General features: G+C 46.9%; 1 protein-coding gene and 1 long non-coding RNA gene across 11 annotated transcripts in view; one reads left to right on the top strand and one right to left on the bottom strand.

Moving 5' to 3' along the window:
* The window catches only part of RUSC2 (RUN and SH3 domain containing 2), a 352,089-nt gene that overhangs the window by 96,496 nt on the left and 229,355 nt on the right, over positions 1-26,238 (bottom strand). The gene's annotated exons all lie outside the window — the stretch shown is intronic.
* On the top strand, positions 15,918-26,028 carry LOC146863804 (uncharacterized). The gene is made up of 2 exons (XR_014969403.1): positions 15,918-16,251; positions 25,094-26,028. It is a non-coding gene; the product is annotated as an uncharacterized LOC146863804 (long non-coding RNA).

Raw genomic sequence — 26,238 nt, forward strand, 5'->3', positions numbered from 1 at the left:
TACAAATGTCCACTCGGCTATTACCTTGGCTGCAGCCCAAAAATAAAGAGCTGAACAACTATCTCCAATTCCACAGCATTTATTTAATCGAATGTTGTATGTCACCAAGTATTACTAAGTGATAATGTCACCCCACTGTTTACCTAAACCGCCTTCCAAAGAACGGCACTGTCCTTAACTAACAAATGAGAGAAGCGTGTGATGCGCCCGTGTTATCCCCTGTTCTACCATGATATCCGATCCCATTTGGTGACATGAATGATTGCAAACCGAGGAATGGAAAACCTCTGTGTTAAGCATCCACAATGTAAGTTCTTGGTCCTTGAGTTGTCTGCGCAGCTCATGATTCTCCTTGTATCTTGGCCCCTTCAGCCTGCTTCTAAGAAACATGGATAAGTACATTAAAGTCATACTTCAGTGGAACCTCACCGTGAATGGCAAAGACAACAAAACATCCAAGAACATCTGGAATTCAGGAAAGTAACGGAGACTTGGCTCTTCCCCATGATATGTTTAAAGATGGCGCCCACCCAGGAAGCAGAGCCAAGCTACAACACAAGGATAGGGAAAAACAAGCAACATGCACAACTATCTTTCACTTCTCTGAGACATACTGCACACCTCAGGACAAGTGCAGGATCCCAGATCCAGAATAAGATCACCCTTCTGGGACTCAGTCAGTCATAACACTTTCTTCAGCTACATTGCCATTTTAGTATATCACATGCATAACAATAACACAACAGTCAATAAATACACTCAAAATTATCCAACTAAATTTTCTAAATATCAAAACATGGTCAACAAGACGACATAGAAGTCAAACCGCAGATCCAAAAGATGTTGATCAAACTAATAAAACAATAAACTGATTATCAATAATTAGCCAACCAATTAATCATAAACATCCACAGGATTAAAACTAAAATACAGACTTAAAACCAGTCTCCTCATTCTGTAGAATAAAACATGAAATGCAAATTAGCAGTACGAAGACGCTGGGACAACCGCCTATTTAATAGATACTCCATATCTTTTTCTCACCATATTATAAAACTGATGACTCAGCTGAATACTTCAGGGGAGTCCAACTGCTTTAAGAAGAGCATTCCCAACTTTATGATCTAATATAAACAAAATGCAGGATTGCAGCTAAGAGACGTAACCGCCAGGCTGTATAATGTGTGCAAAAAAGTAGGAAGTGAGTTGTGCTTTGTGGGGATCGATCATCACATGGGTGTGGCACTGGTCGGTGCCAGCAGCAGCAGGCCTAGCTAGTGTTGGCGTTACACAATAAGGGACAAACACACTTGGTGACTGGGTGTGGACAGGAAGTCACGAGCGACCTCCGCCCGTTTATTTATACCCTCTGGCCACACCTGGCCAGAGGGTGATACAAAGTATGCGAACCTATTCCGGGGTAACAGTCCCCGGGCTACATGTGGCCAACAACTAGACCGCTACATCCCATCCCAAGTCAGTGTTCAAATCAAACAAATGAAAACGCTAACACATAAAGTCTGTAAGTCTTTGACTCGGCCCCGGATTGGGGTTCATACCTTGGTTGGCTGCCTCCTCGGCTCATCTGGAGATTGTCCGGTGACCTGGTGGTGGTGTTGGTTCCAGGGGTTCCATCCTGGACTACGGTGGGAGGCGGCAGGCCTACCACAGCTTGGTCTCCTACTGAGATTGGTGAACGGCTCCCAGTTGTAGCTTGTCCATCTGGCCGGGGATTACCCAGTCGGCGTTGACTTCGTGGATTCTCTTGAACCAGGATATGTTCCGGGTAATAACATCGTCCCTCCTCTGGGCGGTGATGGCGGTCCCGTTGGTCTTCAGTACGGTCCGCGCTCCGGGCTCGTAAGGGGTGCAGAACTTCCCTCTACTGCAGCGGTTTCTCACGAGGACGGTGCACCCTGGCATGATATTCCTTGTCTTCGCCTCTCTCCTCTTGCTGGCCTGTTCATTGGTCGCGGTCCTCCGTGTCTGGGTTTTGTTGGGGTCATAGGGCTCTGGGACCCAACCATCGATGGCAGGGATGGTAATTCACCACCATCAGGGACTACGTTGACCTCTGGGTAGTGCAGTGAGGAGTGCTGAGGTACTCTCGAAGGAATCTGTGCAGTGCTACCTCTGGGTCAGTCTGCTCGGAGACTGCAATTCGTAAAATCTTGTTTAGGGTCCTCATGAAGCATTCTACTTCTCCGTTAGTTTGTGGCCATTGAGGGGTGATCCGGTGGTGATGGATACCCAGGGTTGCTAACAGGTCCTTGAATTAGGCTCCTTTAAATGGGGGTCCATTGTCGGACTTGATTTCGTGGGGTAACCCGAATAGCGAAAACGTCTTCTCTAATACGGGTTGTTGGTGAGCAAATTACATGGACGCAATGACCTCGACCACAGCTCTCGATGATTACTGCAGTCACATGGCTATCTGGGAAGCTCCCAAACTCTATGCTGATTCTTGCCAATGGGGCGGTTGCTGGGTCGTCGGTTATCACTGGGGCAGGATGTTCTTGGCTACTCATAAGCTGGCACGGTCTACAGTTTCTCACAAGGGTGTCCACTGCTGCTTCGAGTCCAGGGAACCATACTTTCTCTCTCATCCGAGATTTCATTTGCATTGTCCTCCGATGTCCCTCGTGGGCCAGGGCTGTGGCGCCGCTCCTGGAGGCTTGCGGGAATGACTATTCGAGAAACTCTTAGTACTACCCCATATGCTGCGGCACTCAGCTCGTCACGCACTCTCCAGTCGATTCTTTTCAGTTTCATTCCATCCGTTCGCCCCATGTAGAAAGTCTTCCCAGGACCCTCTTCAGAGTGATTACAGCATTCTCATCAGCACTGCATCGGTCTCGGTTTCAACTTTGATCTCGTCTAGGGTGATGGCTCGCGGGCAGGCTCATTGGGACACCATGTCCATGTACTCCTCTGTCAGTCGTTCCTGGTCGCCGCAGTCCTCCGCTGCCTCTGGTGGGTGCCGCGGCAGGAAGTCTGCCGGATTTTTTGCTCAGGGTCTGTACACCAATTCCATCTGGTACTGCTGCAGCTGTATGGCCCAGCGTTCGATCCTTAGTGGAGGGTGTGGTGCTGTGCCCCTGAACAGCGGGATTAACAGCTGGTGGTCGGTCCCCACCTGAAATGGATGTCCGCTGACATATAGGTGGAAGTGGTTGCAAACCCACTTGATGGCCAATGCCTCCCTCTCTATCTGGGAATACCGGGATTCTGTGGGTGTGAGTGCTTTGCTTGCAAAAGCGAGTGGAGTCTATTTTCCCTGTTCTGTTTCCTGGGTCAGGAGAGCTCCTAGACCAACTGAACTGGCATCTACCAATAGCTCCATCATCCGGGTAGTGTCAAAGTATGCCATAGTGGTTCTTCCTAGCAATGCCTCCTTGATCTTCAGGAAGGCGTCCTTCTCTCCTTGGCTCCACTTCCAGTTTGCATCCTTCTTCGTCGGGGCGTGCAGAGGCTCTGTTAGCTTGGCAAGGTTTGGTATGAACCTCCTGCAGTAGGTGGCCATTCCCAGGAAGCTCCTGACTTCCGATTCAGTTGTTGGTGTGGGGTCTTGCTGTATGGCCTGTAATTTTCTTGGGTCCTGGTTGGGCAGACGCATGCCGATACACAGCCTGGCTTTCCCGGGCTGTTTTGGTTTCTCTGCGATCACCATGGGAGATACCCAGGGTGTCGGCCCAGTGACCTTCTCAATGACACCTTGCTGTTCCAGTTCTTGTAGTTCTTTCTCCACTGATGGTCTCAGGTGAAATGGAATCCATCTGTGCCTCAGGCCCATGGGTTTTACGGCTTTGTCGATGTGGAGTTTGATTGGTGCCGTCTTCATGCATCCGAGACCTTTGAAGAGTTGCAGGAAGAGGTTGAGGACGTCTTCTGTCTGTAGTGTTTTGGTGGCGTTGGCAAATGTGACTAGGCCAAGGTCCTCGGCTGTGTAGCTTCCCACCAGGATGTCTGCTTCCCTGTCGACCACGTGAAACGTGGTTGTGATTTCGTGCCCTTCTGCCTTGACTTGGATAGTCATCTTCCCTTTGAGCGGTAGTGCGGTTTGGCTGCCATATGTGAGGAACCTGACATGCGAGGGAGACAGTACAGGTCGTGGGCTGAGCTACTTATATTCTTGGCACCCCATTACGTTCACGGATGCTCCTGTGTTGATTAGCGCGGTGACTGGGGATCTAGCGATTTCTAAGGCGCACGTGGGTTGTGGCCGCCTCTTCCTCTTGAGGTCACTTGCAAAGGAAATCGGGTAACACTCACCCTCTTCGTCAGTTGATGAATCCTCGAGGTTGTGTCTCTGTCGGGTGGTTGTACGTGCTGATCTGGGATTTTCTGGATCATCCAGTGACTGCTTTTGATGGTGGACACCGTCCTCGTGTTCCCCGATTTTGCAAGCCTCCCCTACACGCTATTGCGAAGTGTTGAGCGTGCCACACTTCAAACACGTTCGCCCTTGGGCTGGGCATTCCTCCTGAGGGTGTTCTTTCCTGCTGCAGTATTCGTGACCCATGTGCGCCTCTTCCAGGCCATCAGCCCCGCTTAGCTCTGTTCTGGGGTTGGATCGCATCTACCCTTTCTGTCTTGATTGTGGCCGGTTTTTCCGCTTGTTGGGTAATTGGGATGTCCATCGCCGTCGCTCTGGCGTCAGACAGGTCATGGGACCTGACCTTGATGAGGATGTCCTCTAGGGTGATGCCTGGTTGGCGCATGATGAGGTTCCTGAGGTTTTTGTTCAGGCATCCTTGGATCACTTGGGCCCTCACTTCTTTGTTTTGGTCGTCATCCATACACGTGCTCGCTAGCTCACGCAGTCGCGCGTGGAAAGCGTCCATCAATTCCCCTTCCCTCTGTCGTGCTTGGCGCAATTTAAACCTCTTGTAAACTGGGTTTAGTTGGGGGTCGAAATGTGCATTCAGGGCCCTGACCGCAGCATCGCAGTCGTTGGACGCTGCGGTGTTACGGAGGTGGGCAAATAGCTTGTAGATCTCATCGCCCGCGAAGTGCAGTAGGAGGGAACGCTTGACTGCTCCATCTGTTTCTCTTGTCGTTGTGAAGTAGTTGTTCAACCTGCTGATCCATAGAGTCCATCTGGTAGACGCCGTGGCTGGGTCTATGAGTTCATTGAATTGTGGCAGCACGTTGATCTGTGAGTGTTGTGACGCTGGATGCACGACTTGGAGCCCAGCTTGTTGGGCGGGCGGCAGGAGTGGTGGTAGTGCAGCCTGCGCTTGTTGGTCTGTCATCTCTGTGCCTGTGTCGTGCGCCTCCTGCTGTGTGAAAACTGTTCTTTTTCCCTTGTAGGCGTGATGTGAAAGACACTGGTGGGAACTGGTGCTTGATGTGCCTCACCTGCTCCTCCATGGGGGTGTCTTCTGACAGGACACCCACCCTCGTCGCCAATGTGGTGCTGGTCGGTGCTAGCAGCAGTAGGCCCAGCTAGTGATGGCGTTACACAATGAGGGACACACACACTTGGTGACTGGGTGTGGGCAGGAAGTCATGAGCGACCTCTGCCCGTTTATTTATACCCCCTGGCCACACCTGGTCAGAGGGTGATACAAAGTATGCAAACCTATTCCAGGGTAACAGTCCCCGGGCTACATGCAGCCAACAACTAGACCGCTACATTGGGCGATGCGGGAGAAAAGGAAACCAGATGCCATGTTGTGGAAAAACTATGAGAAAGTGCAATATACCAAGAGATAATCGAGTGAAAAATGATCTGTGTTGCTGATCTTCTGTAAAAGTCAAAAGCGCCTCTAATATATGCACGCCAGGCAATGATGGCCATATTATCCAAGCCCAGGCAGTCTTTAAGAATTCATTTTGTGAAGCCTGCCTCCTGGGTCTACCAAATCATAACAGCAAAGGGCCAGCCTTCTTGTGTCCTATAAATAGTTCAGCCCAACTTCAGCATGATAGATGTATGTAGCCGTGCCTGGGGTACTAGCTAAGAGTCTGTGTAAAAGGCTGTTTTCAGCCTTTTCCAGAATTTTTAAATTAGAGTACCCGCAAACGCCTGTCCCAAATAGCCTCACTGGAATACATTTCGACCTAAAGAGGAGCAACAGCTCTCTGACTGGCTTATGGCCCAACTTTTGGGGAAAACGAGCGCTTCCACGGCTCTGGAAGATTTCTTTAATGGTCACTGCAGCTTGCTCTGGTACTCACACTTTACCAACTCTGAAAAAGCAGTTAAATTACACTTATGGTTGCAAACTAGAATCTAAACCCCCTGAAGTTCCCCTTAGGATTAGCTCCAAAAACCATGAAGTGCAAAACTGTTTCTTGATTGTTAAATGATTCTGCATATTCCATGTCTTACTGTTGGCACCCTCTGGTGGATGCCACTCTTGAAAGCAGGAGTAGGCATGTCAATGTGTCATAGTGTGAGTCAACAAAACCGTGTGTTTGTGAGCCTGGTGCTGTATGTGCCTTTGTCAAATACACCTAAAATGTTATTCTCACTCTGTGAACTACCCAAGCTCTGACTTACTAAATGTTTTATTACCCTGTGTTCATTGTTTCATAGGACAGACCATCAATGGTACAAGCGTTAAGTCCCCACTATTCCTTCAGCCAGTGCTTAATTTGAGCCAGTGGTTTCCGGTGCTAGCCACCAGTACTTAATTGTCAACACAGGCACTTATGACAGTCTGCACATAGTGGCGCTGTCTGTCTAATGTAGAGGTCAGCATACCAGCAGTTGTTTATTAAATCAATATAAATTTAAAATTACTATGACCTGTCGCTCGAGACATTCTTATAGCTTTGCAGCATGGAGTAGTCGGCATTGTTACACTTGAAGGAGAGTAATAATTAGTAGTTGTTCAGGTAGCGTCATTGACAGCAATGGCAGGGGCAGTGGGTGGTGCAAGTTGCAGTGACCTCTTGACAAGGGCCCTGGCACTTATTTTACTACAAATTAAGCACTGTCGTCAGTATTTGCCCAACTTGCACGCAAAGCACAATGCCTGTGACCGAACGGTATTAGTACTAATTTCTGACCTTGACATTGGCCCACACTCCAATAACACCTCTGAGCAGGGACCTGATCTCAAAAAGCCCCATGTCAAGGGACAGCATGTCATCCAGTTCTGGTTTTCTCTGCCAGTCGTGTATTTATAAAGAAAGATGGAAATGACAAGCATACAACCATGACTGAATACGTTGATATGTCTCCCTACCAATAAATGTACATTTATATAGAACTTCAACCACAAAACTAGTCCTAACTTCCACCATTAAACTACCCCTGTTAAAACAATCCGACAGCACCATCCTCCTGTCACTAGATCTACAATGCCTAAAATAGTACCAATGGGAGACAGTGAGTGCATCAATTGATCAATCGCCTCCTGGCCACTGTTCTTCGTACAATTGTGCTACTGTGCTTTCCTAGTGTGTGTCTTCATTTTGAATACAGCTCCATAAAGTATGGATTTCCCGCCTAAATCCCTTTAACGGCATGAGTCAGAAGGTAGCAGGTGACCCGCAGCACGCCTACCGAGTCCCCCCAGCTGATCACAACCTCATGTTTTCCTGGCTTTTTGTCCAACAGCACTTTGCATGCTGGATGTTTACGATACTTGAAAAATAAAACATTGATTCACACAATATAAACAGCACTTTGCTATAAAGCCAGGAATTTTTAACAAGATACAGTGATTCTTTTTTATAAAAGTGAAGAAAACCCGGTCATTCCAACAATAACTAGCTCCAAAAACAATTTAAATGTGCTGTATTTTATACATTTAGGCATGATTTACAAATACAATTTACAGTCACATTTTCCGTTTTGGAAGACTATGACATACCAATCAGTGTACACCAGGTGGCGCAACATAACCGAGAAGCCAATGCACCGGCATTAGGCTTTCTTTTATGAAGGATCGTAATGCAGCGGTGAAGTCTAAATAGGCACAGCTTTGTTAATGAAGACTACAACGACCAGAATGCACCAATCTGCTTATAGTTCACATTGGCCTCCCATGTGGCGTCCTTACATTATTTACCAGTTTGAATGACAGCAAGCATCAGATCAGAGAGACGTCCGTTCATTAAGATTCAGTGGCTCTCCTGTACAACAACAGCACTGAGCGCCACATACAGTTTTCAAAGGACGGGGATTACCACCCGGCGTGTAACATTGAGTTGTCACTGGCTGGCGTACAGGCCCACCCTGGCAAGAGTCTCGACACCACCTTCATCCAGTCTTGGCTGCTTAGCCGACGTTACAAGCTGTGATTTTTAGCCCATTCGTAGAATGGTAAAAGCAAAACTACAATTCCCAGAATTCACGTTGCTGTTTGCTCCCAAACATGTCTCTGTTTGGACTGCTGCAAGACTCGTGCTGACCCCGCCCACCCGGTCGTCAAAAGGCCAGTACTGTCATGTCCTCCAATCAAATCACTTGTGGGAAGCTAAAGCGAAGGGCCGACTGTACCCAGAAAATCGCTGATTGGACGGAATGCACGCGCTGGTTAGCTGGAAGGCGCGCGACCCCGCGAGACTCTCTCCAGGGGAGGGATGCGCTTTAAATAGCCGCGTTCTGCAGACGAGCTCTGACGGAAAAACCATGGAATATCTGACGCTCCCGCTGGCTGAAAGGCCGGAGTGGGATGTCAGGAATGCGAGCAGGGCAGGCGCGCCCAGAGCGGGAAGTGATGCTGAGGCCGCGGCACAGCTGAGGGACAGGCCGCGGCGTCGCGTCCTATTTTGGGGGCGGGGGCTCATGCATTCGAAGCGCTCGGACACCACTGAGGCGCCATGAAACCGATACTGCGGTGCTGTTCTCGAGCTTTCTCATACCACATAGAAATAACTGCAGTTCTCTGACCCTAGTACCGCCCCCCTGGCCATGGGGGTCCAGCATGGCCTTTGTGTCTGTTTCTCTCTCCGTCGCCGTGAAGTGTTGCATTTTTCAGTGCTTCTTGCCTAGAGGTGGGTGAGCCAACAAACGGGGAGGGCCGAGCCCTGATCATATTAACCGTGCCACAAACATCACGGCAGAGAGTATGACAATAGGGCTTCTAAACTCAACGAAATGTATTTTTAACTTTTTTATCTGGGAACCATCAACATTCCTGCCCCCGCCCTGTTGACAATGCTATTAGTGAACAAGACTTAAGTCAGTTGTGTGCACCTCAGATGTTGACTACATTCTCATACCGATGGAGCAACATTATTTTTTAAAATCAAATCCTGCGTTCATCGTGACCTCGCATATTTGAAGCTGCTTTTATTAGTAGTAATGCCCAATAGCAGCTCAGTAAAAGTATGTATCAGGGATCAAATCGTAAGAAATGTAGCCAAGCAAAGAAGCCAGGATTGAGCCCCGATTTTTGAGTTTCACACTGTGCAGTTCAGCCACTGCACGGGAACCTCCTGATTTTTTTTTTTTTTTTTTGTGTTCTTTTTATTAAAGGTTTTGCCATTTTAGACATGAATACAGAGATATTAGGCAGTCATATATGGTGCAATAAGGAGCCAATAGGGAAACGGCAAGTCCAGGTTATAAAGGAATTGATCCAAAGAAGGCCTCAGCAGTGAACTAAAGCGATCAATGAAAAATAAATGGCAAATCCCGTCTATCGTATTACCGCCCCCACAATTTGCAATGCAATACTGTCCCGTAATTGCATATTATAATTGCAGCCATACAGTGTATATCAGGCAGGTAACTACGCTTCTCATGGCTTCACTCGGCCATATCACAGTAATCAGATAATAGAATCTAACGGTGTTAAAAATCAACACATAACGGGGGGAAACTGAAAGGGTAGAGGGCGTTGGAAGGAAGACCAGAGGCCGTGTAGAGGTAAGAGAAGCAGCTATCAAGTAGATGCATATCTGTACTACTAGGAGAAGAAGCCATCCGGTGTGGGCTATAAGAGACGCTGTATGTGCATCAATGCAAATGCGCAAGCCATGGGTCCACTCCTGTATGATATCCTAGTCTTCCGGGGAGGATACGTCTAGTGGGTCGTCCTACATCAACAATCCCTGTAGGGCACATACCATAGTATTCCATGCAGTGGAGAAGGGAAATTTAGGCAGACCTAATGTATCTTCCCGTACCAGGGAGACCGCTTCAGCCCGAACCCAGTTCAACATGGAGAGCAACCATACTTTAAGAGGTGGCGGCTCCTCAGTCAACCACTTACAGGTAATCAGTCTCTTGGTCACAATAAAAGGTCTAAAAATCGGATGGACGTTTTATGTTTTTTACGTCGTGAAAAATCTCCGGTAATGCAAGTCTCCCAGGATCGCGGCACCTCCCTCTCTGTGCAAGTGGCCAGTGCTCCAAACACTCCCTCCCAGTACGCATGCAAAGCAGGGCAGGACCACAGCATATGTAGGAGATCGGCGCCCAGTACCTTACAAAGAGGGCAGCAAGCATCCTGTCGATGGAAGTATCGATTGATTTTCTCTGGGGTGAGATAAGCTCTATGAATAACATAGAATTGAATGAGCTTGAAACAGGCTTTACTAGGGACCTGTCTCGGGCTGTCTAAGACCATAGCCCATTCTTTATCCGAATATGGCCTCTCCCTAGCTGCCTCCCACTTGATTCGCAACTGTACTAGATCTACCACAGTATGTTCTCTAATCGACTCCACGATCTACTTCACCAGGTGACGCCCCGTGCTGCACGGAAACCTCTGATATCGAAGCTTTGTGTTCTGTCCTTAATTCATGAAGGTTTAATTGCAGCGTGGATGAGCGATAGAATCCACGCCTTATTTTGAACAGTTTTACACCGCGCAAACCTCACTCATGCATAAAAGAGCTCTTCACAGGAGGGACAGACTGCTTTATACGTTTTTAATCTTCGGCACAGGACATTTCCCGGTATGCACAGGGTGCAGAGGCCGGGAGCCGAACACGGGTCCCGCTGAATGCATATCAAGCAGCGGCAGCCACTGTCACAACGCTTCCCATGAAAGCTCGCCTTGGGCTTGGCCCGAGTTTCCAGTGGCTCGCCCTCTGCCCCATACGTGGTGCGGAAGTGCTTCGTCATCCGGTAACTTCCTACTCCATAGGAGTGCAGTGGATGCAACAAAGAGTGCGTGTTTTATGGCCTTTCGTGCACTGAAGTTGGAGTCTAGAATGTCCCTTGCATTGATTAGGCTTGTTCTTTACACCCAACCCTGCACTACTGTGAACAGAGGCTATGCACCCTGTGTATTAGTGCAGAGTGTTTACTTTGACAACAAATAACCAAACGCAATCACAAATACTAAGAAATATAGACCAAAGCTGCTCTCTTTTCCTTTCTTTGGTTATGTGTCTGTCTCTGCACCTACTTCTGCTCCACCAACAAGAAAGATTCTAGAATATTCTTTTCATTTGGGATATGTGGATCTGTGAGAAAAATCATATATGGAATCTCCACCGTTTGAAATTCCTGTAGAGAAGAATTTATAATTTCCTCCGGTAGATCAGGCCATAGTGCTCGCCTCGTGAGTGTGAGTTCTCGAGTGGACAGAAAGAGGCCACGTGTGAGCATTCCACCCTGCGTGCAGGAAGGCCCATCCACTGGTTCCAGTCTTATGAACATTTCTAACTGGTGGGAGTAGCTCCTTCTCCACAGAAGATACTCCCTAATTTTGTTCTTGGTGGTCGTAGCAAGGTCTCTACAGCGCCTCGCAAATGGTAGCAGTGCAAGAGCAAGCGCTTTATTCGCTTACTTGGGTTTGAACAGCTGTCTAACTTCTGGATCGTGCATTCATATTTTCCTTCCAAGACTAGGGTTAAGTGCGCTAAGAGCACTTGTGTGTCTGTTACCGTGACAGCCAAAGGATCTAGGAACTAGGTAGCTGTCAGGCGGTGAGTAACACCAGTCACATCATAGGAAAACTGATGACTATAGCAAGGCAGTCACCTCAATGTGCAGATTATTCCAGTCACTCATCAGACAAGCTGTACATGTGATACTCGCACCCCTCCAGTCGCTCCAGCGGTCCCATGCTCCGCTCTCTGCCCTCACCAGCTGACGCGCTTAGAACACTCCTTTCAGATACCTAGTTACACCACGCCTCTGGGAGCGAGGAAGGTGCTCTGACCAGGGTAGAGAACGCTAACCCAAATGAGGTCTCTAACCGAGAGGATGTCTCTAACTCTAAGGGGATGACCAATGCAAATGAGGTCTCAAACCCAAAGGATGTCTTTAACTCTTAGGGGATGACAAATCGAATGAGGTCTCTAACCCGAGTGTTGGACCCGGCCTCGTGGCATGGTCCTTACCCCCGTGGATTGTGCCCGTTCCCCGGCCGTCACGGGCCACCCTTCTGAACTGCACTGAGGCCCTTCATCCTGAGCTGCACGAGGTCGCATACCCCTCGTGGCTCCGCCATCTTGTTGGCACCCACGTGACTCTGTGCACCAGCCAGCACGACCCCGCTCAACCCGGCCTCGACCCCAGCGAAGCCCCGACATCGAGGCACCACGAACTGGCCAGGGGGTGCCGCAGGAACCATTCTTCGCCCCCGGCGGAGGACAGTATCGATGGGACCCCCAACTGTCCTCCCCTCTCGAGGTGTGATCGCCCTGCAACTCCCTTGGGCCTGGCGCCTCTCCTACTGGGCGTCTGGCCACCTCCACCCGGCCTCTCCGCCCCCACCGGGCGCCTGGGTCCGGACATCAAAGGGCTCCAGACCTATATCTGGGGCAACCCCGCCACAGATCGGCAGTTGTATCCCGGAGTCGAGAGCCCTGCTGATTGAATCGCGGCTGACCCTACGGAAAAGAACTCTTGTCGGAACCATCACGAGCCCTGCTGACTGCGTCGCGGCTCCTTCTTGTGAACACTTTGAAGCCACCTGGAACATCGGAGCCCTGCTGACGCTGTCGCGGCCCAACCTCGCTGAAACCTCCCTCGGAGCCCTGCTGACGACGTCGCGGCTCGAGCTGAGCAGAAACCATCTTGAGAGCCCTGCTGATTGGATCACGGCTCTCCACGAACTGTACGCCGGAGCCCTGCTGACGCCGTCGCGGCTCGACCCCTCCGAGATCCGGAGGTCCTCCAGCTTGAGGATAAGAACTGGGCCCCAGGTACCCTCGTACCGCACTCCTGCCAAAGACTGTCCCGCTACGCCTACCCGTCCAAAGAGACACAGACTTTTGGTGGATCCCTCGATCCCTTCGTGTAAATATGGACCTCATAACCTTTTTATTGCTGATAAAGAATTGCTTGTCTTGAGACAACCTCCTTGAGTCCGGTGTGGTGGTGTTACTGTGCTAGTACCTGATAGGAGAAGGATCTCTCAGGAGACTTCTCGGCAGCGCTCGGCTACTTCGTACAGTGTGAGGGCCCCCCCCCCTTGGTGGTCTCGCCGACTCCTCGGGGTCCGCCTTCCAACACCGAGGATGTCTCTAACTCCAAGGAGATGATAAATAAAAGTAAGGCCTCTAACTCAAACGGGGTGACCAATAGATATGAGGTCTCAAACCCAAAGGATGTCTCTAATTCAAAGGGGATCTCTAACCCAAGTAAGGTCTGTACATCTCTAACAAACAGTCTTTAACTCTAAGGGGATCTCCAATTCATAGGCTGTCTAATCTAAAGAATGTCTCCCAGGTTCTCTAACTTAGGTCCTTAACCCAAAGGAGATCTCTACCCCAAACCCAAAGGAGATCTCTACCCCAAACCCAAAGGAGGTCTTTAAGACAAAGGAGGTCTCTAACCATAAGGAGGTGCTTAACTCAAAGAATTTCTTTAGCCCAAACTGAAAGAAGCTCTCCTCTCTGATGGCAACGAGGGCCACAGCTACCTGCGCGTGGCAACATTCTGAAACAACAGAACTGTATTAACCTTCATGTGAAGGCTAAAAGCAACAGAGATAACAAGTAACAGAGCCCACGCGTTTGCTAACTCAACGAAAAGCTATGGGTTGAGAAGAATGAGATCGGCCACACTTTGAACTTTGATGTCATCGCACGGTTGCCCTCCTGTCTCATACTGGGCCCTCTGCGGCCTGCATTTTGCTTCAGAGGTAAGGGGGAAATGTACGGAGTGGAAAATATAGACATACCCCAGCAGACGAGGCACTGAGCCTGGTGGACGTCTTTCTGTGTAAGGACTCTTTTCCCTCTCCTCTCAAGGACAGCAAGGGTGGGATGAGGTCATCCCACTTCAGCATCCCTGCAAAGGCTGCAGGGCATGACAAAAAGGCCATACACGGGTGTCTTTTCGATCCTGCCAACCTACAGTATCCGGCCCTGATGAGTCAACCACTTGTTACATCTTTTGATTGAGATATCACTCTGTGGTCACTTTGTGACAGCCAGGATCAGTGGTACCAGGGAGGGAGGTGCATGGGGCGCACCTGTTTGCACGGCTTTGCCCGGTATGCGAGAGGGCTGGGGTAGAATCATTGGAAAGTTAAAGTGGAAAGGTTAAAGCTCAAAGGTGTTCTACCCGAAGGGCTCGTTGCACTGGCTATTGGCGATTAGCCGGAAGGAAGCTGGGGCAGGGGTCTGGGATTAAACCCTCAACCCAGTCCAAGGTAGGATTGTGGGGCACCAGGAACTAGAACTCTCCAGGCCAGCTTTTTGGAACACACTAGCCATGATATCACGTTATCAGGTGCGCTCCTGTCAGGGGTGATTCCGACTCTAATGGCAGTGTGTTAATATTTCAAAATCTAGCTTGCTGCCAATTCTAGGTCCCAGACTAGGCTGTAGTACCTTTTATTTTGTCATGTGTCTAGTTATTTTATGAATTCAAATGAATGGTAAATTACACGTAGCATTTCTTTATCTTCTACTAAATTTCTGTTCCAGACTCATTTTCTCTCCACCCCCCCCCCTCACTCCCGGGGCTACCTAAATATATGCATGCCCCCTTCGTACGACGGATCATTCAAAAGACTGGTGTGGATCAGTTTGCCTCGCTTGCCTACCATGTTCATGCCCCCCTTTATTTTGTAGCTTTGATATCTTCCTCTGCTCTCTGTTTAAGTTTATCTTTGCCTGGTCTTCAAATATGTTCAGTCTTTGTCCCCTCGCTATTTTTGTCCTGATTCTGTCTCTCTCTCTCTAGTACGATTTGGTTTGATTTTTTTCCTATTTCCTGCCTCTTTTTAGGCACGAAAGGGGCGCGGGACCAGAATATCAGCCAAAATATACGAAAGAAATATTTTTCCTAAATTGTGTTTTACAAAAATATTAGCAGTGAGTTCGTTTCTGTTCATTATTTCCAATGTGGGGATATTTTTGTGAACAATATTTTGACACCCATCCCCCACGTTTGTCTTGCTTGCTCTTAAATTGTGGAATTCGCTTCTCCTCAGAGGCGCTTTCACATTATGTGCATTTAAGAAACTGTTGAAAATCATATTTTGGGTTCGCTCAGTTCATTTTGTATTCTGTGATTATGGGTTGGCAAATCTTTGTCCTTGTGTCAGTTCCTTTGTAACTAACACTGTTTTCTTAGCCAGTGGTAAATTATTAAAATATAAATAACTATATATTTACATGCACACACAAGTATATGTACATAAATGGCTTGTTAAACGTCTTGGACTGGTAGCTTCGAAGAGGGTGGTGGTGATGATCATGGGAGCGCCCTACCCTGCTCAGTGGACAGGCAGACAGTACTTTGAGAGTACTTTTGACTTCCTGCTTCTGCCTCGCCTCTATGACCCCTGAGGTTGTGGTAGTACAGGCCATGCCAGGGGTACCAAAGGCCAAGCCAGGGGTAGCAGCTGTTACACCTGCCTGCTCCTAACTGACGTCAGCGGGAGTCAGCCAGTCTTAGATGCCAGATGAATGCTTGATGGCAGAAGGAGAGGCTTTCCAAGCATGCCAGGGCTCACTTACAAGCTGCTGACGAGGGACGGGCACGCGGCTGGCGCCCACGCTGTCTTCCTGCTCACAGCTGAGCTTTAATTCACAGCTTCATAGAGAAGGGACTTAAAAACCATGCAGAGTAGGATAAGTGAGGCGCAGTGTAGGATAAAGTGGGCATCGAGACCCTGAAGGGCAGGCTGGCATCAGCTGGCACTGGAACAATTAGGCCACTTATGAGCAGAGCATGCTGAGTGCTGCACAGGAAGGTGGCGACAGGAGAGCATCTTGGAAGGGGGCGGGGGGGGCGGTAATCTGCAGATCACCATTTCACTTTGGGCAGATGGTGTCCAGGCCCCCCCCGGGTCTGTGAATATTAATGAGGTGCTTCAAACATCAGCCAAGAAGAAGGGAGACAGACAGCAGAGGGACACCTCACCATGGCAGGTCTGTACAAAGCAGGGGACTGGACCATTCCTCTTCTACCACAGGGGGAGGAAGAGTTGCTGGGTAGGGGAGAGCCACCCTGGGGTATTTAATGCAGTGCTTTAAAGAGTACGACTTCATTAGGGGCAATTTTTCAGTTTGTGGATAATGCATGTGAGTGGAGGTCAACACGTGGCATGAACAAGATGTGACTGGTTCTTAAATGAAGAGCTCTTTTAGAGTCGACCCAGTAGGGTGTCATAAGATCGGGTGAAGGTGAACTAATGTGCTGACGGGAAAAGTGGGCACATTGGTCACCCCTTGAAACCGAAATGGAACCGTCTTGATTATTTGGATATGGTGCAGCCCACACGGATCCCGCCCCTAGTGAGAACACATTCCCACTCCCCCTCCACCCCCTTTACCCCCCCACAGCGCCTTCTGACCCTCACGGGTGAGTAGCGTGCTTTATAAACCCCTGATTGATTGAGGGCTCCCGCGGGACTCGCGCAAGCATGCTCGGGCCAAGGATAGACCCCGTCTGCGCCCGGATGTGGCTGGGCTGGGCCAACCCTCTTGGCTCTTATTTCTCACTTTCTTTCTTCCCTCTTTGGAATTGGATGCCTGAATCAGTGACCTACTTTGAAGAAGAACCCTGCCAAGTAAGTCCGCTGGACACTCTGTACTTAGTGTGACTCTACTTAGCCTGGACTATGGTGAAAGTGAAGCAAACGGGGGAGAGGGAAGGTACCCCCAAACCCCTTCAGAATTCTACCCTTGACTGTTTTTTTACACGAGCTGCGAAAGCCATAGATAAAGAAATATTAGTAGTACAACGTTGGCTATCTATAGAGGGGGGGGGGGGCTCTACCATATGTATAAACCAGGATTTTTTCACTAGTGCCCAAACAAAGAATATGGATTTAGAGAGCACCATTGTTGATCAATCTGTATTGGAACTAACCCCTCCTGTGCTGTCCATGCCCCGACCTCAAGCATTCCCAATACCTTGTCCCCCAGCTAAAAGGAAGAGGAAACAAAAACACCTGAGCCCGCACTAGCAGCCAATACCAGATCGAAGAGAAAAGCCAAAGAGGCCCCAATTGTGGACTGTAATAGCTTTATTCTAGTATCACCAACAGTACCACACTCCCACCCTGTACCCCCTTTCCCTGCAGTCTTATCCTTGAACGGGTTTGAAAAAATAATGCATAACAGTTTATTACCCATTACGAATAGGCTTGATAACCTAGAAGTTAGTGTGGAAAATATTTTAAAAAGTCGCTTTCCATTCTAGCAATAGAGACAGGGAATCATGGCCCCCCATGTCCAGAATCTGTAGAACAACTGGGGGCAAAAAGCTACAGGAAGTACAACCCTCAGCTGCGACCAATGCCCAAGAAAATGGCCACTTCATACGGTAGGTTCCTATTAAGTACAAAACTATGGTGCACAACTCTGGCAATTACCCTGGACTCGTTACCATCAGCCCCCCACTAAATAGGGAAGGAATGGAATTATCTAGACAGTGCAATTTGCATTTAGGCAATCCTTCCTTAGGGGCAGATATCTGTAACGATGTGATTCATCACCTCCCTCCTGAATGTTGCCCATTTGTGGTGATTTTAACTAATGCTCCACCACTCACGGGCAACCAAAAGGAATCTTCCATTCAGTTGAAGAACAAAGTATGCCACTGGCTATCACAGAATACCGACTTTTCTAATTCTCGCTTCCATGATATCCTGTTTGTTCGAAGAGTGAGCTGGGTTGGTCTGTTACGAAAGGTTGCAAAAGGAGACTGCATAGTGGTCAACTGCAGATCTCCATAGCTTGCAGGGCAGTTGCTCCAAAGTAGGAAGAAGCCACCTGGGTGGGGTCCTGGACAAGGGATTGAGCGAGTGCCACTAATTTTTTAGGTCTCGCGACCTGCGTTGTACTGCGCAGCAGTGCTTGCGCCGACGAGAGTCCTTTTGTCCGGGGTTCAGAAATGGATCTGTAATTGGGCTTTGAGTGCATGTTTTGTTTCAACAGAGCACGCAATAGGCCAAAGGCGGACACATTGCTCCGCCCACAGCCTATTGGTGTCTGCTACGTGCACCAAAGCCCATATGTTTTCAATTATCGTGTCCAGACACGGGCGCGATAATTGAAAACATCTGCCTCGCAGTGGCACGCGCACCATTCGCGGGCGTGTTTTTTTTTCTTCTTCAGTGCCGCTTGTATTTTCTTGCGCGCGGCTTATGTGTTTTCGTTTTTACAAAATATTGGCATGTACCGTCTTCAGCCTTAGCGTTATATTGCAGAGCGCCTTCTCGCTCTTCTGACCATCCACACCGAGAAGCTGTTCTGAAAACTGCCATATTACCGCTCTCGGAGCAGTGGGCACGAGAGCAGAGCACTGACAAGGAGCGAGCCTAACTCTGTTTTAATGTGCGTCCCATGGTTGCTTGGATACTGTCCGTGACCTGGAAACTGCAAGGTCTACTTCCGGACACGTTTTGTTGATGTTGCATCAGAATTGGTGAACAAGGAACCGGGATGGAATCTGCTGGACAGCAAAGTGAGTGTCGAGCATGTTTGAAAATGGGGATGGGGGCTTTGGAGTGCTTGAATGGTGGGAATTCAGTGTCACTGGCTGGGAATACCGGGGTCTTTGATGCCTCTTGTACACATAGTATGTAGTGCCACCTGGAATTTACAGGACATCAGGGCACTCTCCTGGTCCCCCCGGTTCCCCCACCACCTCTTAGAGTCAGACGGAGATAGAAGTATGTGTAGTTGGTGAGTTTATAATACCTAAACTGAGGTGCACCAACACTTTTGAAGGTGCTTTTGGCCCGCTATTTTTTGTAGATCCCAAGATGGAAACCTGAGAACACGGGAGGCTTTCACTCTGTTGCTTAATAGTTGATCAGGATGCTTTAGATCGTTATGTTTCTAGTTTTTGTTCCATTTATATACTGGCTGTGATTTTCTCACATTCGTGGGCGATGTGGGACTTTTATTTCCCTTAAAGTATCAATTAGATTTTTCCAAGTGTGACGCAGTTTCAGAGTTATCACAGAAAGTGCAGCAGGATCTCTGTATGGAATCGCCTCACTGTCCTTTAAATTTAAGACCCCTTTCCCACCAATCCTTTTTAGTGAAATGTTATTTTCTCTCTTGCTGTCCGTTATCTGAAAGAATCTGACACACAAGGGCTTCAGAGATGCAGGGACGCTGACTATTTGATGTTAAATAGTTTTTTCCCGAAATTCTTAGGACCAGAGCAATTCCTTGTATTTTTACTTGAGAACCATATATTAACAGTGATGCCAGCCCGCATGCTCAGTTGCTATCTTTACTGTGAGATTTACCCAGCATCTCCTTGAATGGGTTCACACCCTAGGCATCTTTCCTTCGGCCTAGACAGGCTTTAGGCAGGGAATAGAATCACAGGACAATATAGCATACGATGGAGAGAGAGGATGCTTATTGGCCAAGATGGCAAGGCCTTCCTGGTTGACCGGCATTCCCAGTGCATTGTAGGAGAATCTTTTTGGCCTAGATACATACATGAGCGGGCACTATAGTCAAAAGCCTAGCAAGGCAGCAGGGAAGTGAGTCGAGATTGTGTCATTGCACTGATCCTCTTTGTGATTTATGCAGGTGACCTATCAGTCTAAGTTGATTCCTCGCTTCTGAAGTTGAGCTGACCTAGAACCTATGGTTTGGCTCTTCAAGGATGTCTGTACCGACTCTAAACACATAATCCCAAGGGAATTACCTTTCTGTAAATCACATGAAGACCAGGCTGCTTTTGGCGTTTGGGGAGCCAAAAACTAGTAGTAGTCAGCCAGTGCAATTTTTTTAATTTTACATTTTATATAGTGTCCCTCTACCTGTGAAATGGGGTTAATGCACTTTACAATGAACAAACAACAATTTTCTTTACATTTAATCTTAAGGGAAGGGAGAATTAATTAAGCGATCGTCAAGTACATCATTTGAGTGCAACATCTTCTTCCAAAAAGGTAGGAATGGATAATGAGACGTGTGTAGTTGTGTGTGTAGTTATGTGTGGTTGTGTGTGTGTGTGTGTGGGTGGCTGTGTGTGTGTGGTTGTGTGTGTGCTTGTGGTTGTGTGCGAGTGTGGTTGGGTGGTGTGTGTGGTTTTGTGTGAGTGTGGTTGTGTGTGTGGTTTTGTGGTTGTGTATGTGGTTGGTTGTGGTTGGGTGTGTGGTTGTGGTTGGGTGTGGTTGTGGTGGTTGTGTGTGTGGTTGTGGTGGTTATGTGTGTGTGGTTGTGGTGGTTATGTGTGTGTGGTTGTGGTGGTTATGCGTGGGTGTGTGTGGTTGTGCGATTACACATCACATAATTACACTGTATTCAATACAACATAAATACACTCCACATACCACTCAGTACTACATAATTGCACGTCACATAATTACTCTCTACTTAATGCAAGATAAATACACTCCACACAATACCACTCTGTGCCACATGATAACACAACACATAATTACAATGTACTCAATGCAACATAAATACACACCTTTCACTCAAGTTCAATGCCAACAGCTCAAACTTTAATAATGCGAGTCCTATTGCATTGAAAATGCTTGTTTTTATAAGCATCTAAAGCCAGACGGGTTATCTCCCTCATTGAATGCTCGCTTTGTTCAGAATTCATCGAACAGAAAAGTCCATTTCCCCATGGAAGTCAGTAATAGATATGCAGCTCTTACTGATTTGGATAGCCCTGATGACTAAACCAAGGGAACGAAAATATAATGCCTGCCTACGCTGAAGCTACATCCATCCTAGCAGAGGAAATAATAACTACTGGTAATACTTTCTATAAAGAGACAGTGAATATTACCCAATCCACTTAACCAATTGCCTGTGAAAATGCCCAGAAACCAACGCATGTATATTCTACAACTAGCTGCCCGCAACAGGGAAGCGTGGATGCTGAACAGTCATTCCAGATTGTCTCTTTGAATATTGCAGGAATAAAATCTAAGCTAAGTGATCCTGAGTGGGATAGGATGGTGCACAGTAGTCACATGTGCCTGTTTCGGGAAACTTGGGCGACAGAGCGGGGCATAGGGTGGGGTTCACTACATTTAGTATTGAGGCTAGGCCAGCAACAGCGGGCCGCCCAGCTGGAGGGTTGTTAATATGGGTTAGGACTACACTGGATTGTAAAATCAAATTACTCAATGTAGAATCCCAGGAGATTCTTGACATCGATTTGATATGGCCCAAAAAGAACATCCATATTAGACTATTCAATATATATATAATTGGTCATAAGCACTCCGAAACTGTAACAATGCTTACCAATTTTCTTGAAACCTGTAGTGGATTATGTTATCTCATCCTAGCTGGCGATTTCAATACAATTTATGAGCCGGTAGATTTTGTACAAGAATTAGTGCAGGAAGAAGATCAAGCTAGGGGTGTAAATAAGCTACACATTCCCCTAATAAAAGATGCACCAAGATTGGGCAGCAGGTATTGTCTCTTACTTTAGCCCATGGGTTACGTGCCTGTAATGGGCGGACACCCTCTGACGAGGATGCTAAATTCACATTCAAGAGGGGGAGTATTAAAAGTAGGATAGATTATATTTTGGTGGACCTTGATTTGTGGCCATATGTCAAGGATATGAACGTTCTAAACCGTGAGGACAGCGATCGCAATGCCCTCTTTTTGGAGCTAACTGGCCTCCCTATTTTTTATCAAACTCATTAAACAACAACCCCAATTGTAACCACGAACAATAGCAGGAGAATCAAATGGCCCCAGGTCATGGCAGACGGGAAAACACTCCCTAAAATCTATAAAGAAGTGGCACAGACCCTTATGGCTCTTGGTGACCTAGACCAAAAAGATAATAATCTTATTGTGGCCAGTTTTCAAAAATTGTCTAATAGCATTAAACCATATTTTAGTAAACTGTCTAATTTTAATACGTCCAAACGAAACATTGCCCCGTGGTATAACGAGGATTGCAGACTAGCTAAGGTTAATCTAACAGTGGCAGTAAAGCAGGGAACACGAGACGACATTAAGAACAGAAGAACGATGTATAAGAGGGCTCCGGATAGGGCTAAAAGAAGCTGGGAGGCTGAGGCCTCTAGACAGAAGGATAGTCAACTTTTTGGCACCTTCTTTCTAAGGGCTCAACTAAGCAGGTCAGTGAAGACGACTATTACATACAACCACATGTCTGGAAGAATATTTTAAAAAGCTTTTTATTGGTGCGGCCCCTGACCTAGAGGAGGGAATAGTAGTAATAGCAGGGGAAGGTGTCCTAATGTCAACACAGTAATATGCTGAAGGGTTCTCCTTAAAGGAAATTATAACAGCAATCCACCTACTCCAGACTGGGAAAGCCCCTAGCTTAGATAGACTCCTAGGAGACCTGTACAAAGCAGAGCCTAATATCTGGGGCCCATTACTCCAAAAGGTCTTCAATGCTATCCAGCGTGGCGGGGATATCCCGCCAACCTGCAAAGGAGCCAAAATAATTCCCATTTTAAAAAAAAGGAGATAAAGGGGACCCTTCAAACTACAGACCAATAAGTCTTATAGATGTTTCCCAAAAAGCTTTTTGCAAAGTACTTCTGCTACGCCTCCAAAATTGGATAAAGGAGAACAACACTATTTCACACTTGCAGGCAGGCAGGCTTTAGGTCATCCACGAGTACCCTAGATCAAGTGTTTAGATTCCTGTTGCTCATTTGGAAGTAAGTGATGATCCGGAAGTGTCACTTATACGTCGTATTTGTTGACCTCAAAACGGCTTTTGATTCAATTGATCGCAACAAGCTTTGGGCCACACTCTGAAAACTAGGACTCCCAGGCGACTTACTTCACCTATTGGTCCGTTTACATCAGGACAATTACACCAAAGTTAGGTGGAAGTCAGATGGTAGCCTCTCTAACAGCATAGTAATATCCAAAGGCGTATGCCAGGGTTGTGTGCTTGCCCCAGCTCTTTTTACTTTGTACATCAATGGGCTAATAAAAGAGTTCTATGATGGTGGAGGTGATCCTCCAAGACTGGCAGTTAGCCTTTTACCCTCTTTGCTATTCGCAGACGACACATTGCTCATTTCTAAGACCCCGATGAGCATCCAGAACATCTTGAACAAGTTTGACGAAGCTTGCAATGATCAGGCCTTGAGATTAACTGCTCTAAAACAAAATATATGGTTTTTAACCCCTATAAATCCACCAAGGGAAAACTGATGTTGGGTACCCAACACTTAGAACAGGTCAAGGCTTTTGACTACCTGAGTCAGAGTTAGTGATAATCTAGCATGGACACCCCAAATCCAGAAGAGTGAGTTGGCACTGCAACTCGCGGACTGCTCAATATTAAAGAGGGCAAAAAGCTCAACCTTTCGCCCAATCTCTCCCATACTTGAAATACACTGGGCCAAAGGCCTTGGTGCGACCCTTTATGGGGCCGTATTGTGGGGGCTGGAGAATGTGAAACAGCTAGAGGTAGCGGAAAACACATTTTTAAGGGTAATCCTCAATCTCCCTATCAATACTGCCCCTACGCCTCGACTTAGGGCTCAAGTCCATTACACATCTTGCTGTTCTTACAGCTTTAACGTTTCGGATCAGGATTTGGACTAATAATACCGAGATCCCTGTAAAAGAAGCAGTGGTGGAATTACTAACCCTCCAAAGGCAGACAGGCCAACTGCCCTGGTTCAATACGATCAGGGAGTGGCTGTTTAGACTGGGCCTGGATGTGATGTGGGAGGCCCCACAGTCTATTACAAAAAAATGGCCCCCTTGCTAAAAGAGAGATATTGGGACTTTGTAGATTCTTCCTGTATCAATACTGCAGCACGTGGCACTTTAACTCTTCAATTTTTAAATGTTAAAAGTTGTTTTAAATTTGACATGTATATGGATGATATCGAACCCCCACAGGCACGAGCACTTTACATCCAGTTTAGGACAGGGTCTCTTCCATTAAGTGCATGGAAAAACAGCCGGGCAAATGCTATTATATCTCCCCTGTGCCCGTCCTGTCAGACTGCCCCAGAGACCATAGTGCATTTTCCTGTGTCCCGTGTATGCAAGCCCAAGGAAATCATGGATTATTCCAGCCTGCCGACTGCTTTCCTTCTCACGCCCCTCTGAAGCTTTATGCATATTCAGGTCAGATACAACAAAGTGGCTTGTTTTTACAATAACTAGATACCTGTTATATGCTTGGTGGCAGAGATCGAAAGCTATATCATAACAAGTGTTGGGGTTAGACTGGCTTTAATATATGTGTCTTTAAATTTTATAATATCGTTCTATACATCTGTAAAATTGTAAACGTTTTTAAGTCTATCTGGCAGTTGACTCAAGCTATGTTTTAAATCATTGTTTTAAGAACTTGTTTTTAATGTTTTTATGTAATAATGTATATTGGAGATTTTCATGCTGTGAACGACCATGCTTTTGGTCGATCAATAAATAATAATAAGAAGAATACTCAAGTCGACATTGTTCCACAATTTGACCAAAATATTTCTAATTATATTTGTTTTTAAAATGATATGCAGAAAAATAAGTTTCCAAAATTATTCATGAGTTCAGTTTGAAATTCAACATTAAAGAAAACCAAGCAGCAAATCAAATCTATAATACCCCACAGGGTAAATCATTTTAAAAACAACTGAAACTGTTAGCATATTTGATACACTGATACATTATTCAAAAACTTCCTGTTTAGAAATATAATTCTGACTTTGGGCAAATTTGCACAGTGTACAATCTTAGGTTCTGAGTGATGATGTTAAGGAGCTGAAGCAAAGGGCTTTCCCCTGACTCAAACTTTTCTGTTTATTTTCAGTTCCTTGTAACCTGCTGTCACTGCAACCTGCTGCCAGTAGATGGTGTCCAGAGATGTACAGTGACCTGGAGAACACAGCCACACAGCAAAGTGAAGTACCCAGAGGAACTGCAGTGCACTCTAGCAGAGTATCTACTTACAGTGAAACTGAAACTGATGCCCAATAACAAAATAAGAAACAACAAACTCGAGACTGAAAGAGGACTGCACAGACAGAGCTAGAAAGCGGACTAGATCTGCCCAGAGGTGGATCTGGCTTTCAATAAAAAATGAGGGGGGCTTACACATACACCTCCCAGGATAAAGAGGTTACAGCCTATCACAGAATGCAGAGTTACTGTCCTGGTCCAACGGTGTGGAAAGAGCCACATGAAGCGTGAGCCCTACTGCCATCCGCCATTTTGTTCTCTTTGGTCAAAGCGGATGACGGGTTAGGTACCTAACTGCTGAGCTTGAGCACCCGTGAAATAATTGGCTGTAAATAGATTATCAAGTGTAACTGTACATTAAACAGGAAGTATGTTAGTAGTATTTAATTTTTTTTAATTCACACAAACGGTAACAATTATTTTCCAAAACTCCACTCCTAAGGCCCTGGATTCTCCAATCGGGATCACGTCTATGCGGAAGCAGGGAAGAATTGTATTGCTTATTCTTTTATCGTGAATCCTAAACAAATAAGGAAAACGCCAGCTTTATTGCGGCATTTGATACAATGATCCACTGATAGCCTCTTCTCCAAATAGATCCTACCCAGAAGTACAGTAGATGCCTTGACCCCGTCTTTATGTGCCGTCTTCAGTTTATTAACAGGCATAGCCATGTCAATCTCAAAGACGATAATTCCTAAATCAGATTTGCCAAGAAACATTTACAAATTATCGACACAAGACTGTATGTCTCATAGCAATAATGAATAAAGTTTTCCTTCATTACATTGACGATTAATGTCTCACAGGAACCTTAGCACACAGGATGAGCTAGTGGAGTCTACACATCAAGGTCTAGTTCCTTCCCTGATGGCACGAATCAGTGAGTTTTTTGGCACTATTTAGATTACATTTTGTACATTTTGTGGTACATTTTGTAGTATAAAAATAACATGTCATATGGACCTCTGAAGAGAAACTCTTGACAAACTACAA

This window comes from Triturus cristatus, chromosome 2_1, assembly GCF_964204655.1.
Source record: "Triturus cristatus chromosome 2_1, aTriCri1.1, whole genome shotgun sequence".
Taxonomy (NCBI): domain Eukaryota; kingdom Metazoa; phylum Chordata; class Amphibia; order Caudata; family Salamandridae; genus Triturus; species Triturus cristatus.